General features: G+C 47.7%; 1 protein-coding gene across 2 annotated transcripts in view; it reads left to right on the top strand.

Moving 5' to 3' along the window:
* The first annotated feature begins 6,904 nt into the window (after positions 1-6,904).
* LOC116956276 (E3 ubiquitin-protein ligase RNF13-like) overlaps positions 6,905-15,320 on the top strand; it is a 111,418-nt gene continuing 103,002 nt past the window's right edge. Inside the window, exon 1 of one of the 2 annotated variants that reach the window (XM_032977738.2) lies at positions 6,905-7,170. The gene's annotated coding sequence lies outside the window, so the exon portion shown is untranslated. Of the gene's footprint in view, positions 7,203-15,320 lie in introns of both variants that reach the window. The other variant, XM_032977740.2, reaches the window with a different exon arrangement.

The following is a 15,320-nucleotide window of genomic DNA, read 5'->3' as shown; positions in this document are numbered from 1 at the left end:
GAAGAGGTTTTCCCCTTTTTTCCGGCAACAAAACAGCTGTGTTAAGTTGTTAAAACACCAAACTTAAACCTTTTACAAGGAATCATGTCTGCATTAACTACAATACTTGTGGTCAGAATGCAAACAGAAAACATGCGTTGATAATATGTGATCCATTGTCTTTGAAACTGTTGGTCCACACCAGAGAAAGCTTTTTTTTTTATTTTGTACGCCTTTTGGCGTCCTCTGGTCTAACACCGTTTGAGACGAGGCTCAAAAGAAAGCTGTCTTTGGTGTGGACCAATCAGTTTCAAGGACAATGCGTATATTATCAGAGTATGCTTTTGTTTGGCATTCTGACCACAAGTATTGTGGTTAATGCAGACATGAGTCCTTGTAAAAGGTGTGTTTTTGTTGCCAGAAAAAAGGGAAAAACCCCTAATCTCAAAGTAACAACATCCTCACCAAACCGCGAGGCAGTGCTGTGGCGTGTGGTGGTCCGAGACATGTTTGGAGGTTCAAAAAGCGGATTCGCCACAAACTCGACGAGGTTGGGAACTGCTGCTCTGGACAGCGAGAACATTGGTAGACTTGTCTGATGGGCTCCCTTGAAAATGCCCGACTGACAGATATTGTGATCCCATCGGAGACCGCTGGAATGCCAGTGGGTGTCAATATCCTGGTGATTCTTCCTAAAGTTCACCCGTTTTTTTCCTGCCTTTTAAATTGTCCTGCGCTAACCCACTGCGCTAACCCAATGCGCCACAGTTTGTTGTCCTTCCCCCGCACCTCCGATCAGCACAGTTGGCAACGTATGGTGCGAAAGAAGTTCAACGCACGTTGGTCATAATATGTTAATTTGGGGTGGGGCGGGGGCTCGGAAGCGAGTGGTGTGATACCACCACCATCACGTGTCTTAAGAAAAATGTGCCCTGGGAAGATGGCATGGTCGGCTGCTTTCTCCGGCAGCAGGAAGATGCAGTGGACACATCTTTTGTGTGGCCTGCATGGCGCGTGTTTTTCGGCGCGTGGTAGTGAAACCAGAATGTGTTATTCGTAGAGGTTGCCGTGCTTGCCAAATTGATAAGTGACCAAGCAAATTGAATGTGTTTTTTTTTTGTTGAATGCAATTATTGGTGCCTTGACATAGATCGACCAACCCACTGCACTTAAAAAAAACTCAGTTTAGTCGAATGTTTTACACTTGCTTAACTTAAAAATGTTTTACAACTACACGCTCACACTTGTGTGCAAATTCTTCGCATGCCTGTGTGGCGCATGCATTTTTACATGCGTATTAAAATCTTCATGTGCTCGCCTGCGTGTGGATATGTGTACTTGCGTGATATTTGCCAACTCCTGGCACAGTAGGGGGCACAGGTGGTGCATCAGCCAGTCGTCTCAGTCGACCCGTGGCACCTGGGTCTGCCCCGTGACCTGCCAGCGGGCGTTCGACACTTCACGTGGCCTCAAGGTGCACATGGCCTGGCACAAGCGTCGTGGTGACGTCACCGCCACTTAGTGGCGAATGGCGGTTGTTGCGTGATACGTGGGACATCTGTGTGAATGTATGGCACGTGGTTGTCTGCGTATGTGTGTGAATGTCTGGCCATACGGTACGTGTGCAAGGCTGCGTCTGCATGTGAATACCTTCACGTGTGTGTGTGTGAATGCCACTGGTTGTGTGTGAATGCCACTGGTTGTGTGTGTGCGGTAGTGTAGCGGTTAGCGCGCTATGCTACGAAGCCAGCGACCCGAGTTTGAATCCCGCTCACGGTCAACACCAGCGACGATTGTCTGAACCGGTCCTTGGTCGACTCGGCCTAAAAATGAGTACCTGGTGCGGTGTGTAAAAAAACTAAAAATCGCCACTTCGGAGACCAAGGCGGTCGGGCGTGATGCTGGCCACCCACCCCTTTGTGCGCCGTGCCGGCCTTCATCGGTGCTACACGCAGGCAGCACTTGCCCCCAACAGTCTTATTCAAGCTGTAAGGGGTGGGGGGGAGCTTTTCACGGTGAACGTATGAAGGGTTCGGGCAGGGTGAACATTTACTCTGGCACCGAAGCATATCGTGAAGAGGTGGGCAGGACAGAATGTCTCCGTAGGTCTCTGTCTAATGTCAGTGTTGCTTCAGACCCTGGATATATTGACGTCAGGGTCGTCCATGGGAAGGGGGGGGGGGGAGAGGCGTGAGGTCCAGGGCGGCTGCCCCCCCCTATTCGCCGTACCCCAGAGAGGGCTCTGAGAAATATGGAAGGGGGTAGGCAGGACGAGAGAGAGGTCTGTGTTGTCTTGGCTCAAGTGTTGTTGTTGGTGAAACCCCTGGCACTATCAGAAGCATGGATCAGACCCTGCGTTTGTTAAGGAGGCAAACCTGTCGACCCCTTATCAGTGCCCTACGTTATTACAGACCAATTCAGACCTTATTGGTCACCCCGTGCCCCTTATACATCTCAACGTTCATCCTACAAATTCCCACCACAAGGGAGAAATACAAATAGACACAAATTATGGGGTTTTTTTTCCCGAATTGAAACGGCCGTACGCCGCACGGACCTGAAAACTAAATTTCCCTGCACAAGAATACGGAGTAAACCGCGTGCGTTGACGGGCATGAGGAGGGGTGGGCAGACATACATGTGTCAAAGGATCAGCATTGCTGTTTAGACCCTGCATGCAATTTGCAGGCGTAAGCTAGGGTGGAGCTAGGGTGGTAGCTACTACACATGCAGTAGCTACTACACATGTAGTAGCTACTACTTATGTAGGTAGCTACTACTACATTAGTAGCTACGGGCCCCGCACGTTCAAGGGCCCCGCGCTAAATGCTTTCAAGCTATCAATTCCGATTCGGTGATTCTGCACTTGCTCTATTACTATAGTACTATACCGCCTTCAACTTTTATGAACGACTGAGTATTGAAGGTTAGCGATTTGCGTATTATCTGGCCGTATAGCAAATTAAAAAAATACAATTACTTTACTATGCAAGTAAAAAAAAATTGTGTTTTAATATTTATGTGTGTGTTTTTTTTATTTAGGGCCCCTTTATAACATTTGCTACAGGGCCCGCACCAGCGTCATCCGGCACTGCCACCCCCCCTCCCCGTAGATAAACCCACGGCTCGCCACGAGATGGCGGTGCTGCGTAGAAACACGCCGGACTCCAACCTGAGCCGCGTTCTTCAATCATTTTCAGAGCCGCGGGGTAAGGGGGGCGGTGAAGCCACTTTCGCCGATAAGACATGGTCTTGTGTGCGAGGCTCGCTGACACCATTAGAAATTATTGGGGGGGGGGGGGGGGGGTGGTGACAGCAGCACGATTGGGGATGGTATTCTCACGCGTTGTGTATTGTCGAGGGGGGGTGGGGGGCACTTCAGGGCCCCCCACTCAAGAGGCCACCAACGGCCTTGCAATGAAGAACTCTGGGATCGAGTGTTGCCCCGTCGCATCCGCGGCGAGCATTCTCCGGGTGCTCTCCGGTTTGCCCTCTCGTTAATTGTCAGATGACGCCTTCATATATACAAAGGTCCACAGAGCTCGGAAAATTGTTGGGGGCTGCTTACTGGCCGACTGCTGCCTTTCCCGGATTGTACTGTGCAGCACGTTGAACTTCTTTCGCGTCGTACGTAGCCAACCGTGCTCATCGGAGGTGCGGGGGAAGGACAACAAACTATGGGTCTCTGTGTGAGTCTATGGGTCTCTGTGTGAGTCTATGGGTCTCTGTGTGAGCCTCTATGGGTCTCTGTGTGAGTGTCTATGGGTCTCTGTGTGAGTCTGTGGGTCTCTGTGTGAGTGTCTATGGGTCTCTGTGTGAGTCTGTGGGTCTCTATGTGAGTCTGTGGGTCTCCGTGTGAGTCTTTGGGTCTCCGTGTGAGTCTGTGGGTCTCTGTGAGCCTATGGGTCTCTGTGTGAGTCTATGGGTATCTGTGTGAGTGTCTATGGGTCTCTGTGTGAGTCTGTGGGTCTCCGTGTGAGTATGTGGGTCTCCGTGTGAGTCTGTGGGTCTCTGTGCGAGTCTGTGGGTCTCTGTGTGAGTCTATAGGCCTCTGTGTGAGTCTGTGGGTCTCTGTGTGAGTCTGTGGGTCTCTGTGTGAGTCTATGGGTCTCTGTGCTAGTCTGTGGGTCTCCGTGTGAGTCTGTGGGTCTCTGTGTGAGTCTATAGGACTCTGTGTGAGTCTGTGGGTCTCCGTGTGAGTCTGTGGGTCTCTGTGTGAGTCTATAGGTCTCTGTGTGAGTCTGTGGGTCTCTGTGTGAGTCTCTATGGGTCTCTGTGTGAGTGTCTATGGGTCTCTGTGTGAGTGTCTATGGGTCTCTGTGTGAGTCTGTGGGTCTCTATGTGAGTCTGTGGGTCTCCGTGTGAGTCTTTGGGTCTCCGTGTGAGTCTGTGGGTCTCTGTGTGAGCCTATGGGTCTCTGTGTGAGTCTATGGGTATCTGTGTGAGTGTCTATGGGTCTCTGTGTGAGTCTGTGGGTCTCCGTGTGAGTATGTGGGTCTCCGTGTGAGTCTGTGGGTCTCTGTGCGAGTCTGTGGGTCTCTGTGTGAGTCTATAGGCCTCTGTGTGAGTCTGTGGGTCTCTGTGTGAGTCTGTGGGTCTCTGTGTGAGTCTATGGGTCTCTGTGCTAGTCTGTGGGTCTCCGTGTGAGTCTGTGGGTCTCTGTGTGAGTCTATAGAACTCTGTGTGCGTCTGTGGGTCTCCGTGTGAGTCTGTGGGTCTCTGTGTGAGTCTATAGGTCTCTGTGTGAGTCTGTGGGTCTCCGTGTGAGTCTATGGGTCTCTGTGCTAGTCTATGGGTCTCCGTGTGAGTCTGTGGGTCTCTGTGTGAGTCTATGTATGTTGAACTTCCCTCGCACCGTATGTAGCCAACCGTGCTAATCGGAGGCCTGTGGCTCTCTCGATGTGTGCGGGGCGGCGCCTTACGAACTGACATTAACAAACCCGTCAACCCATCACGGTTTATCCCGTATTCTTGTTCAGGGAAATTGAGTCTATTTGACGTACAGCCGTTTCAATACGGGCACAAATAAAATATTTTTTGTCTGTGTTTATTCCTTGTGAAGGGGACTTTGTAGGATGAACGTTGAGATTTATAAGGGGCACGGGGTGACCATCAAGGTCTGAGTTGGTCTGTAATAAGAAAGGCATTTGTTGTGTTTGTGTCAGATGGCCACGTTGAGATTTGCAGTTCAAATCGGGACAGCCCTAGGGGCCCGTCCATAAATGACATCATGTGATTTTGGACGATTTTTTACCCCCCCCTCGTCACACGACGTCACAAAAAGTCAGACCCCCCCTCAAATATGACGTCACAAAGATCTGCCCCCCCCCCCCCAAAAAAAAATGCTTAAAATAGCTTTAAACTATTGTCACTGTAGTGCGTATTTAATGTGGCGCTCACTCTGATTTTACAGGAGAAAACATTTATTAAAAAGTCTATTTAATTAAGTAGAACGTGTTGTCTATATTTATTTAAAGTTGCGCATTTTGATGTGACGTCACATTTCTGAAACCCCCCCCCCCTCGTCACAAATGTCTGACCCCCCCCCCAGGTGCGTGACGTCATTTATGTACATCCCCTAGAGAGTAGCTCATGTTCTCTATCCGCTTTGCTTTGATGGAGGTGTGCTATCGTTAGAAATGTTCTTGTTAATCTGTCACTCTTAATGATGGTAACGCGTCTGTTTAATCGTCATCGCCACTATTTATTCACAGCAGGATGAAGGCATCTTTTCCCAAGGCGTTGCTATCACTAACCGTTCTCCTATGCAAACAATCCACCTTGCACCTTCGCATATGTTAATTTGTATAACAAAAAAATATATATTTATTAAAACTAATGTATGACAACTTAAATAGAGCGAAAACCTCTCATCTGGCGTCATTGCCCTCGAAATCTCAAACCGCTGCAACGACGAAGCGTGAAGACACGTGACACATTGGCTGCAGCCACGTGCCCTGATTTTCAGGCAAGGCAAATGAGACCGAAGCTGTGGCCCACGTCCCCGTGAGAGTTCAGCATTGCACACCACGTTGGCCTGAATTTCAAATATATTCAACGGGAACGAGAGTTGAGCAGCAGTTGCCAATCCACGCGTCCTGATTTTTAGGGGCCGTCCATAAATGACGTCACGCGATTTTGGACGATTTTTGACCCCCCCCCCTCATCACACGGCGTCACAAAAAGTCAGACCCCCCCTCAAATGTGACGTCACAAAGATCTGCCCCCCCCCAAAAAAATGCTTAAAATAGCTTTAAACTATTGTCACTGTAGTGCGTATTTAATGTGGCGCTGCACTCTGAAGTTGTAGGAGAAAACATTTATTAAAAAGTCTATTAAATTAAGTAGAACGTGTTGTCTATATTTATTTAAAGTTGCGCATTTTGATGTGACGTCACATTTCTCAAACCCCCCCCTCGTCACACATCGTCACACATGTCTGACCCCCCCCCCTAGGTGCGTGACGTCATTTATGGACGGCCCCTTAGACCTACGCTTTGTGAGACCGAAGCTGTGGCCCACATCCCTGTGGACTGTTGTTGAACAGTGCAAAGCCACGTGCCATGATTTTCAAAGCTAACGCTTTGTGAGACCGATGCTGTGGCCGGCTTCACTGTGGAGAGTATTGAGCGATGCAAGCCACGTGCCACGATTTTCAAAGCCACCGCTCTGTGAGACCGAAGCTGTGACCCACGTCCCTCGTGAGAGTCTTGAGCAAGTGCAAGCCACGCGTCGCGATTTTCAAAATAACCCCCGAGGGCTTATATGAGATACGAACCCCGAAGCCGTGGCCCACCTCCGCCTCTTCAGAATCCCTACACCGCACAGGCGGCTGGCGGAGTGCGTCGCTCGCTTCCCATTGGTCGAGCGGCGCGGGCAGCCCTCGCCCCAAGCGGTGTGGGAAATCAAAAACGAACGCCGGGGCCCCGCCCCCTACGCCGACGTGGGCGGTCCGTGTCCGCCATGTCCCCGTCTCTGTTGTAAACACAGCCCGTGGTGAGGCGGTCGTCTCTGCGTTCTTATTCTTCTTCTTCCTCCACCGCCTCTCTCCTTCGTTCCTCGCGCAGACTCCCCCCCCCCCCCTCCACCCTACCCACCACTCCTCACACGGACATCACCGCGACGAAGGATAACAGGCGCCGAACGTCGACTTGCCCAGGACTCTCGGCTTCCCCGTCATCCTTCCTTGACGTGAGCGACCCAAGTATTTGTTGTCAGCTTCGGTGCGTTTCACCACCACCACAACCCCCACACACACACACACCCATCGTGTTGCTGTCAGCGATCCTTCGAAGTGCACCTAGCCTGGTACGAACGCGGCGTTGGCGAATGGCGGCACGCGTGGTGGTGCTTCCCGCTGTGGGCCCAAGCGCGTGCCAGTGCAGATTCTGTGCGGCCGTCTGGAACGCTCTCGCGATGTTAGGAAGGCCAACGGGCGCCGCGCACTTTTAAAGTCATCTCGGTTGAAAAGTTATTTTTTAGGGATTGCTTTTGTTGTGTTATATACTCTTTGTTCTTTCGGTAAAGTCACGTAGATAGAAACGACACATTTTTGACTTAAAACTTTCGTGACTGCAGGAATTCATATTCTTGGTTCTTTCGGTAAAGTCACGTAGATAAATTTTTTTTTATAAAATTGAACGTATTTTCCTGGTTCTTTCGGTGAAGTCACGTTAATAAAAATTAATAAAATTAAAATAAAAAATAATAAAATGAAATTAAAAGTATTTTTTCAATAAAATAATGAAATAAATTTGCATTATTTTTTTATTTTACTTTATTTGAATTTCCCATCTACGTGACTTACCGAAAGAACCAAGAATGTGTTTAGTTGGTTAACATTCCCCCCTCCCCGCCCAGCAACCTCGATTAGCACGGTTGGCTACGTACGGTGCGAAAGAAGTTCATACATATATCTGCCAATCATCGCAGTCAGTTACAACCTATAACACCTGTATATGTCTGCCTTTGTCAGCGGGACCTGCTTTGATCAACACTTAACGTGGTAGCCTCAAGATGTACCTTGGCTGGCACAAGCGCTGAGGGAACGTGACACTCGCATTGTGGCGAATGGTGGCTTTTGTGTCTGTGTGTGTCATTCTCAGAATGTGAATCTCAAAGCTCCGTATACCTTTTGCCGCTTGACTTTGGAATTCCTTCCAATCGTCTCACTTTCCCTCAATTCTTATAAAAAATATATATAGCGTTGCTCAATTCAATAAAAAATAACCTGCTACCTCTTATAACTTCGTTAGCGCTGTTTATCGCCCGTTCGGTGTTGTTGTGCTTGTGATTATGTACTATACTACACTATGCGGTATTCAGAAACATGTTTTGCTGGCTGGCTTCCTGGCTGGCTGACTTCCTGGCTGCCTTCCTTCCTGGCTGGCTGGCTTCCTGGTTGGCTTCCTGGCTGGCTGGCTTCCTGGCTGGCTGGCTTTCTGGCTGGCTTCCTGGCTGGCTGGCTGGCTTCCTGGCTGGCTGGCTTCCTGGCTGGCTGGCTTCCTGGCTGGCTGGCTGGCTTCCTGGCTGGCTGGCTGGTTTCCTGGCTTGCTGGCTTCCTGGCTGGCTGGCTGGCTTCCTGGCTGGCTTTCTGGCTGGCTTCCTGGCTGGCTTCCTGGCTGGCTGGCTGGCTTCCTGGCTGGCTGGCTTCCTGGCTGGCTTCCTGGCTGGCTGGCTTCCTGGCTGGCTGGCTTCCTGGCTGGCTGGTTTCCTGGCTGGCTGGCTGGCTTCCTGGCTGGTTTCCTGGCTGGCTTCCTGGCTGGCTTCCTGGCTGGTTTCCTGGCTGGCTTCCTAGCTGGCTTCCTGGCTGGCTTCCTGGCTGACTTCCTTCCTGGCTGGCTGGCTTCCTCACGCACCCATCCCCGGCCGTGTATCCCACGCAAATGCGCGGGATCCACTATCGTACTCAGAAATCAGTTTAATACGTAAGGTTTCGCGACCAATATTATTCATAATAAAGGTTTTTGGGTGAGATCGCGTGAGTATAAATGTGTCGTAACCCTCCACCACCCGACACAGCCAGTAAGGTTTGTCACGTAAACAGTGCGCCAATTAGTTACTACTTCAGCCCACCGGTGTGTGGGCTGAAGTAGTAACTCGTATTGTAAATGTTATAGATTTACTCTCCAACACACCGGTCGGCTGAAGTAGTAACTAATTGGCGCATTGTTTACGTGACAAACCTTACTGGCTGTGTCGGGTGGTGGAGGGTTACGACACATTTATACTTTGGCCATCTAACCCAAAAACCTTTATTATGAATACTCAGAAATCTTTATACTGGAGGAGGAATCCGATGAGCTATAAAGCTATTTTTCCATAGATGTCCAGCCGGGGAGGGTCAGAATATTAACAACAAGCAATACAAAAAAAACGATAGGCGTGAAAAGGATAGGACAGGTAAACAAATCACTTTTAAAAATATACACAAATAAAACTAAACTTAAAAAAAAAAATCTTTCTAGATTAAGCCCACCGAGTCATTAGCTTATTTTTCAGAAGCGACCTGGCCACTAAATGATAGCTCAACTAAGTGGCTTTATTTTGTTTGTTGCGGTTGCACCCCGACTTAAGAGCCGCATGGCTCACAGGGCTATACCTAATAAATGAAACTTGAAACTTATCGTGTGGAAATTAACGGCAGCAAAATAATCTACGCTAACAACAGTACAATCCTATATTAGACAAAAGTTTGGCTGGCTAGTTGGCTGGACAGACGGTCACGTCCAAAGGACGTGCGAGCTGCTGCGTAACATGTTATTCAACTCCGTCTCTTCTCCTGAAGACGACGACCCTGTGCGCGATACGAGTGCCCATCTTATTGATGAAAAACGTCCCAAAAGTTTCGACCTGGCGCCTTTGTTTTGGAGCTCTGGGATATGTCACCGCGGCTTTTTCTTCGGCATGGTTTAATGCGTAGATCACATACAGCCCCCTTTTGAAAATCCACACCGTGCCGGTCGCGGCACGATATTCTTAACCGTACTTCACCACGCAGTGCGGTGCGGGTTGGGAATGGTGGTGGGAAGCATAGATGTCGGAGTAGAGTACAACAATAACGGTTTAGCTGCACTGCCCTCATGTCCACAATCTATTCCTCTGGCAGCCTATCAGAATCAGACTATTTACACTGTAGGAATCCGATGAGCTATGAAGCTCTTTTTTTCACAGATGGCCAGCAGTTCACAGATGTCCAGTAGTGCAAGGTGGTCACCCACCCACTTTCCAGGCTCTCACTGCTGCTTAGTTTCCACGATTTGATGAGATCGGTACCATTCCAGGTGATTTGGGCAATATAGGCTGACTTTGTTCATTTTGACTTCTAAAGGGGTTATTGATACTCGGTGTCAGCTGATTGGAAACTGCCACTGTCAAAGCAGAACTGTTTACATGCAAACTTCCTATTCCACGGTGTTTTCCCAGTACATCATACAGTAACGTAGGTTTTGTCGGCTAACAATCTGACTCTGCCCCTCTTTCATCTATGAATTACCATTATCATTGTGATGGCAGTTATGGGACACTAAATTTCAGTATCGAATTGCTTAGCTATTTGTGAATTTCTCTTTTGAAAACTGGCCTATTTGATTAAAAGTGTTCCTAGAAACTTGGATGCAACAGAGAGCCACAAAGGACAATTATCAAACAGGCTACCCATGGGTTTCTGTTTGCTTGCGTACTGCTATTGCAAAGACGAATCCATGTTGGAAATTATTAACATAAACCATGCATATTCATGATTGTTCTTCCTTGTTTAATTGCCCTGTGCATCGACTCAATTTTCTGTTTGATGTTCTGCCCGCGCTCTGACTAGATTGCCGGAATTTCCTTCAAGATAAATAACTTTGACCGTGACGATGAATTTGCATTTGCCCTAATTCTGTGTAAGCACCATTGCTGAACATCGCAGTGTGCGTCTTGTGAATGTGCGGAAAATGCCCGCGTGGCCGCGTGTCTTCTGTACTCCTGTTTTATTGCCAGAAAGAGTTAAACCTATTCTTAGTTTTTCATACTTTGATATTGGCAAAAATGTCCCCTTTTGTAGCTGCTCACCCCGAGCCATAGATGCTCTGAGAGTGCATTGTCTTTGTACTGTTTGCCTTTTGACGTTGTTCTCTGGTCTGACACTGGTGAGACTAGGCCCCAAACAAGCCTGTCTCTGGTGTAGGCCAATCGGTTTCAAAGACAATGCCCATATATTATCAGAGCATGTTTGTTTACATGTTCACCACAAGTACTGTGTGGTTAATGCAGTACTTGATTCATTGTAAAAGGTTTCTCTTTGGTATTTGAACATCTTTACACCTGTTTTATTTCCAGAAAGGGTAAAACCTATTATTTTAAAATCATTTGGTAATATTGTTGGGTCTTTCAGTAAAGTTACGCGGATAAGGTCAAAGAAAATAAGAAAAAACTACGACGTTTCGATCGCAAAACAAGCGGTCGTCTTCATTGTCCATTCACATCGTGGCCAACAGTTACTATAACTCTACATCCTTCATGGTTTTGTTTCTTCTCAAATATTCATTGTACACATGCATGTCGAGCCCTTGGGGTCAAATCACTGCTGGATGAGGGCCTCTTTACGCTGTGCAGGTGATGGGGGTTATTTGACCATACTTCCCAAGCTGCTCAGCGCGGGTTTGGTGAAGGTGGGTTCGGTATACACAGAAGCATAGAAGTACATTACGACAGTGTATTTTGCCGCATTGGTTTTTCTGCTGACAACGTAAGCCCCACAGCAGCCTACAACACCTGTTTTATGCCATGGTGGTCGTCTGTCCGAGGACTCTTCTGTCTCGACCCTACTTGGCTTCTAAGGTCCAGTCAGATTTCAGTAGATATGGAAGCATAGAAGTACTTTGCGACGGTGGATTTTGCTGTATTGTTGTTTCTGCTGACAACGTAAGCCCCATAGCAGCCTACATGACCTGTTTTATGCCATGGTGGTCATCCGTCCGAGGACTCTTCTGTATCGATCCTACTTTGCTTCTAAGGGCCGCTGAGATTTGGCTCATTCCAGGTGATCTCTACGTAGACTTTATTCATGGGAATGTATTTTTTTTTAATTCCGTTGCAGTTGAGCATGAATGCAGCAAGCTCCTACACAAATGGACAGTCAACGATTGGCCCAAAGTGTGATTGCGGTCACCAAATCTTAAGATTGTACCACGTGGTAACACCACTGCCCACTTTGATCATTCCCCCGAAGCCGTTTGCTGGCTCGTTTGCCAGCTTAGACATATCCACACGCATACATTGAATGTTTGTTCACCGCTATAATGTGATGCACAAACGGCTCACCGGATCTTTAGTCTCATGGTGAAATCTTCGCATAAACATACATTGTTGACAAGAACAGAATTAACAACAGGGATTGCAGTTCATCTTTATTTATCTATTATTGTCCGTGTGGAATTTTAAAGAGGCATTATACGTGATCTGTATCGGTGCTGAACGCTCTTCAAAAATGCGTGCTATGAAGAAGAAAGCCATTGCCCAAAATATGTAACCCCCTTATAAATAATTATTCCTTTCAGGCCACTGTTATTGTACGTATGTATGTTGGACCTCATCTTTAGAGCGCACCGCACGTAGCCTACCGTGCTAATCAGTTGCGGTGAGTTTTTTTTGTTGAGAGGTGACTGGGCAGTGTGGTGGATTTGTAAAATCCCTGTCAAGTAGCTGAGGCTGTAATGTTAATACCAGGGGGTTTAAACCCTGCAGGCCTCCGGTGCTAAAGCCAGGTTCTTAAGTTACATCCGTCAGGAGAAATGTTGGGTGTGCTTTTAATTTAGCGTCGCGTGGCTCTGGAGGAGAAATACGTCTTGTGCGACTCTCTGGGTGATTGACAGACTGAGCAACAGGGGCGGTCGGGGTGGGGGGGCACTGCGTCGTGTTTGGCAAGAGGGGGTAGTTGACGTGCCCCGCTGAAGCATCCGTGTGGGTTGTAAGTGTCCAGGGTCAGTCGTTGACATATTGTGGTCTAAATCTTGACGTAAAGCTTTTCGTGACTGCAGGAATTCATACTCTTTGTGTCTTTCGGTAAAGTCAAAGACCCAAAAGAGTATATATTGTGGTCTTTTGATAGAAGGGATTAATTCTCAAGCAGCGTGTGTTTTGGTGTTTGAACATTTTAACACGTTTTATTTCCAGATAGAGTAAAACCTATTCTTATTTTTTCATACTTTGATCTTGGTGAAAGGTCCCATTTTGCAGCTGCTCACCCCCAAGCTATAAATGCTCTGATACGTGCATTGTCTTTGCACTGTTTGCCTTTTGGCGTTCTCTGTTCTGACACTGGTGAGACGAGGCCCTCAAGAAGACTGCCGTGTCTAGTGGAGGCCAATTAGTTTCAAAGACAATGCCCATATATTGAGAGCCACGTGTTTGTTTGCATGTTCACCACAAGCACTGTGTTTAATGCAGCTTTATTCCTTGCAAAAGGTTTGTATTTGGTGTTTGAACATCTTAACGCCTGCTACTTTATTGCCAGAAATGGTAAGACATTCTTATTTTTTTCAGCGTTTGTTTGTTTGCTTTCACGACTCCCAATTGTTGTAGAAAAATTGATCCAAGTGCTGAAAACAAAAACCCTGTGAAAGATATGTACTGCATATATATACGTACAGGTGCAGCCTTTTGTCAATCCACTGCTGGATGAGGGCCTCCCATCACCGTGCGGGTCATGGAGGTTACTCGGACGACTCGGCCTCAAATGAGTTCCATGGTGCGATGCGTACATGTATCCACTACGGAGACAAAGGTAGTCGGGGGTGGTGCTGGTCACCCCATCGTGTGCCGTACCAGCCTTCATAGGGTGCTCGCTAATAGGACTTGCCCCAAATGTCTGGTAAGGCTACGCGGCGAATCTTAATCATAATAATTTTAATGTTTTAAAGCACCCTTAAACAATCGTTCTTAGGGCGCTATGCATGGAAAGGTGGAAAATTGTTTACAGCAACCAAAGGAAGAAGAAATTAGAAAGACATTTGAACACAACTAGAATCAGAATCAGAAAGGGTTTTATTCGCCATGTAAGTTCACACCGACACGGAATTTACTTTGGCAGGATGGTGCATACATTCAACATATAGGAATCTAAAATCTTAGATAAGTTTTAAACAAGTCTTACTATAATAAGGGTTAAAAGTCTAACACTAAGGGGCTGAAGTATATAAAATTAAATAAATATCGAATATAAAATAGCTTTAAGATATAATTTAAAAATACAAATAGGGAAACATAGTTAATATCAGCAACGTGTCGTTATGTAGATCAAATGTTAAAAACAGTGTTAGCCCTTGGCCTTGTTTAACAGGCCAGCAGCAGATGGGAAGAAACTGTTTTTATGGCGTGAGGTTTTGGTCCTGATGGACCGAAGCCTTCTGCCGGAGGGGAGTAGCTGAAACAGAGAGTGTCCAGGGTGGGAGAGAAATCCATTTTAAACATATTTTTTTGTGTCGAGATTTGAAGATTTGTGTCTTGGAAGTCCCGTGGCCGCAGAAGGGGCAAGGAGTTCCACAGTTTAGGGGGCGTGATTGCGAATGCGCCGTCACCACCCCCGCGAGTGTGAAGCCGAGAGACCGTTGTTGACAGTGAGCAGTGCGCGATCTGAGGATCTTGATGATCTTGATGGATTATATGGCTGAAGGAGGTCATGAACGTAGGGAGAGGAGCAAGCCCATTTTAAGGCAGTGATTCCTAAACCTTTACTGCAGCCTGCACCCCTTTGCTTCTCAGAAAGGGCATCTCGCACCCCCAAGGGGCGCGCACACCCCGAGTTAAGAACCACTGATTCAAGGCCTTGAATACCACCAGCAAGAGAATCTTAAAATATTTGTCCTGAGCATATTTCACCACGCTCATCGGCGCGGGCTGGGTCAAGGTGGGCAGCCGTTGCCATGGGAGTATAGAAGTAGTTCACAGTAGTAAGTCAGTGGATTTTGCTGCACTGTCTCTCAGCTGCCCGCCGCGTATCTCCGCAGACTAAAACATCGTCTGCATGGTGGTCGCCCATCCAAGCGCTATCCAGGCTCAACCCAACTCGGCTTTGGAGATCTGGCGAGAGTTTGCGCGCGTTTTTTTGCACAATGTTTTCTGCATCGTCGTCTGTAAACACATATACCCTACGCGGTACGGTACAGTACAGCGCGTGTACAATAACGCAAAAACCCTGCACGCTGCCAAATTACGTGCCGTAACGACGGCATTTGAAAAAAGATGTGTTTCCACAGTTATCGATTCCGTGTGTGTGCTCAGGCAAACCTGGCACGCGTCTGTATGTCAATGGAAGGCATTTATAACCATAATTACACCACCGTCACCACCACAGTGGG

The sequence above is a fragment of the Petromyzon marinus genome, chromosome 64 (genome assembly GCF_048934315.1).
Source record: "Petromyzon marinus isolate PM22_M1 ecotype Great Lakes invasive population chromosome 64, UKy_Petmar_22M1.pri1.0, whole genome shotgun sequence".
Lineage (NCBI taxonomy): Eukaryota > Metazoa > Chordata > Hyperoartia > Petromyzontiformes > Petromyzontidae > Petromyzon > Petromyzon marinus.
The sequence above is the reverse complement of the archived record's forward strand: the minus strand, read 5'-3'. Positions and strand labels throughout refer to the sequence as shown.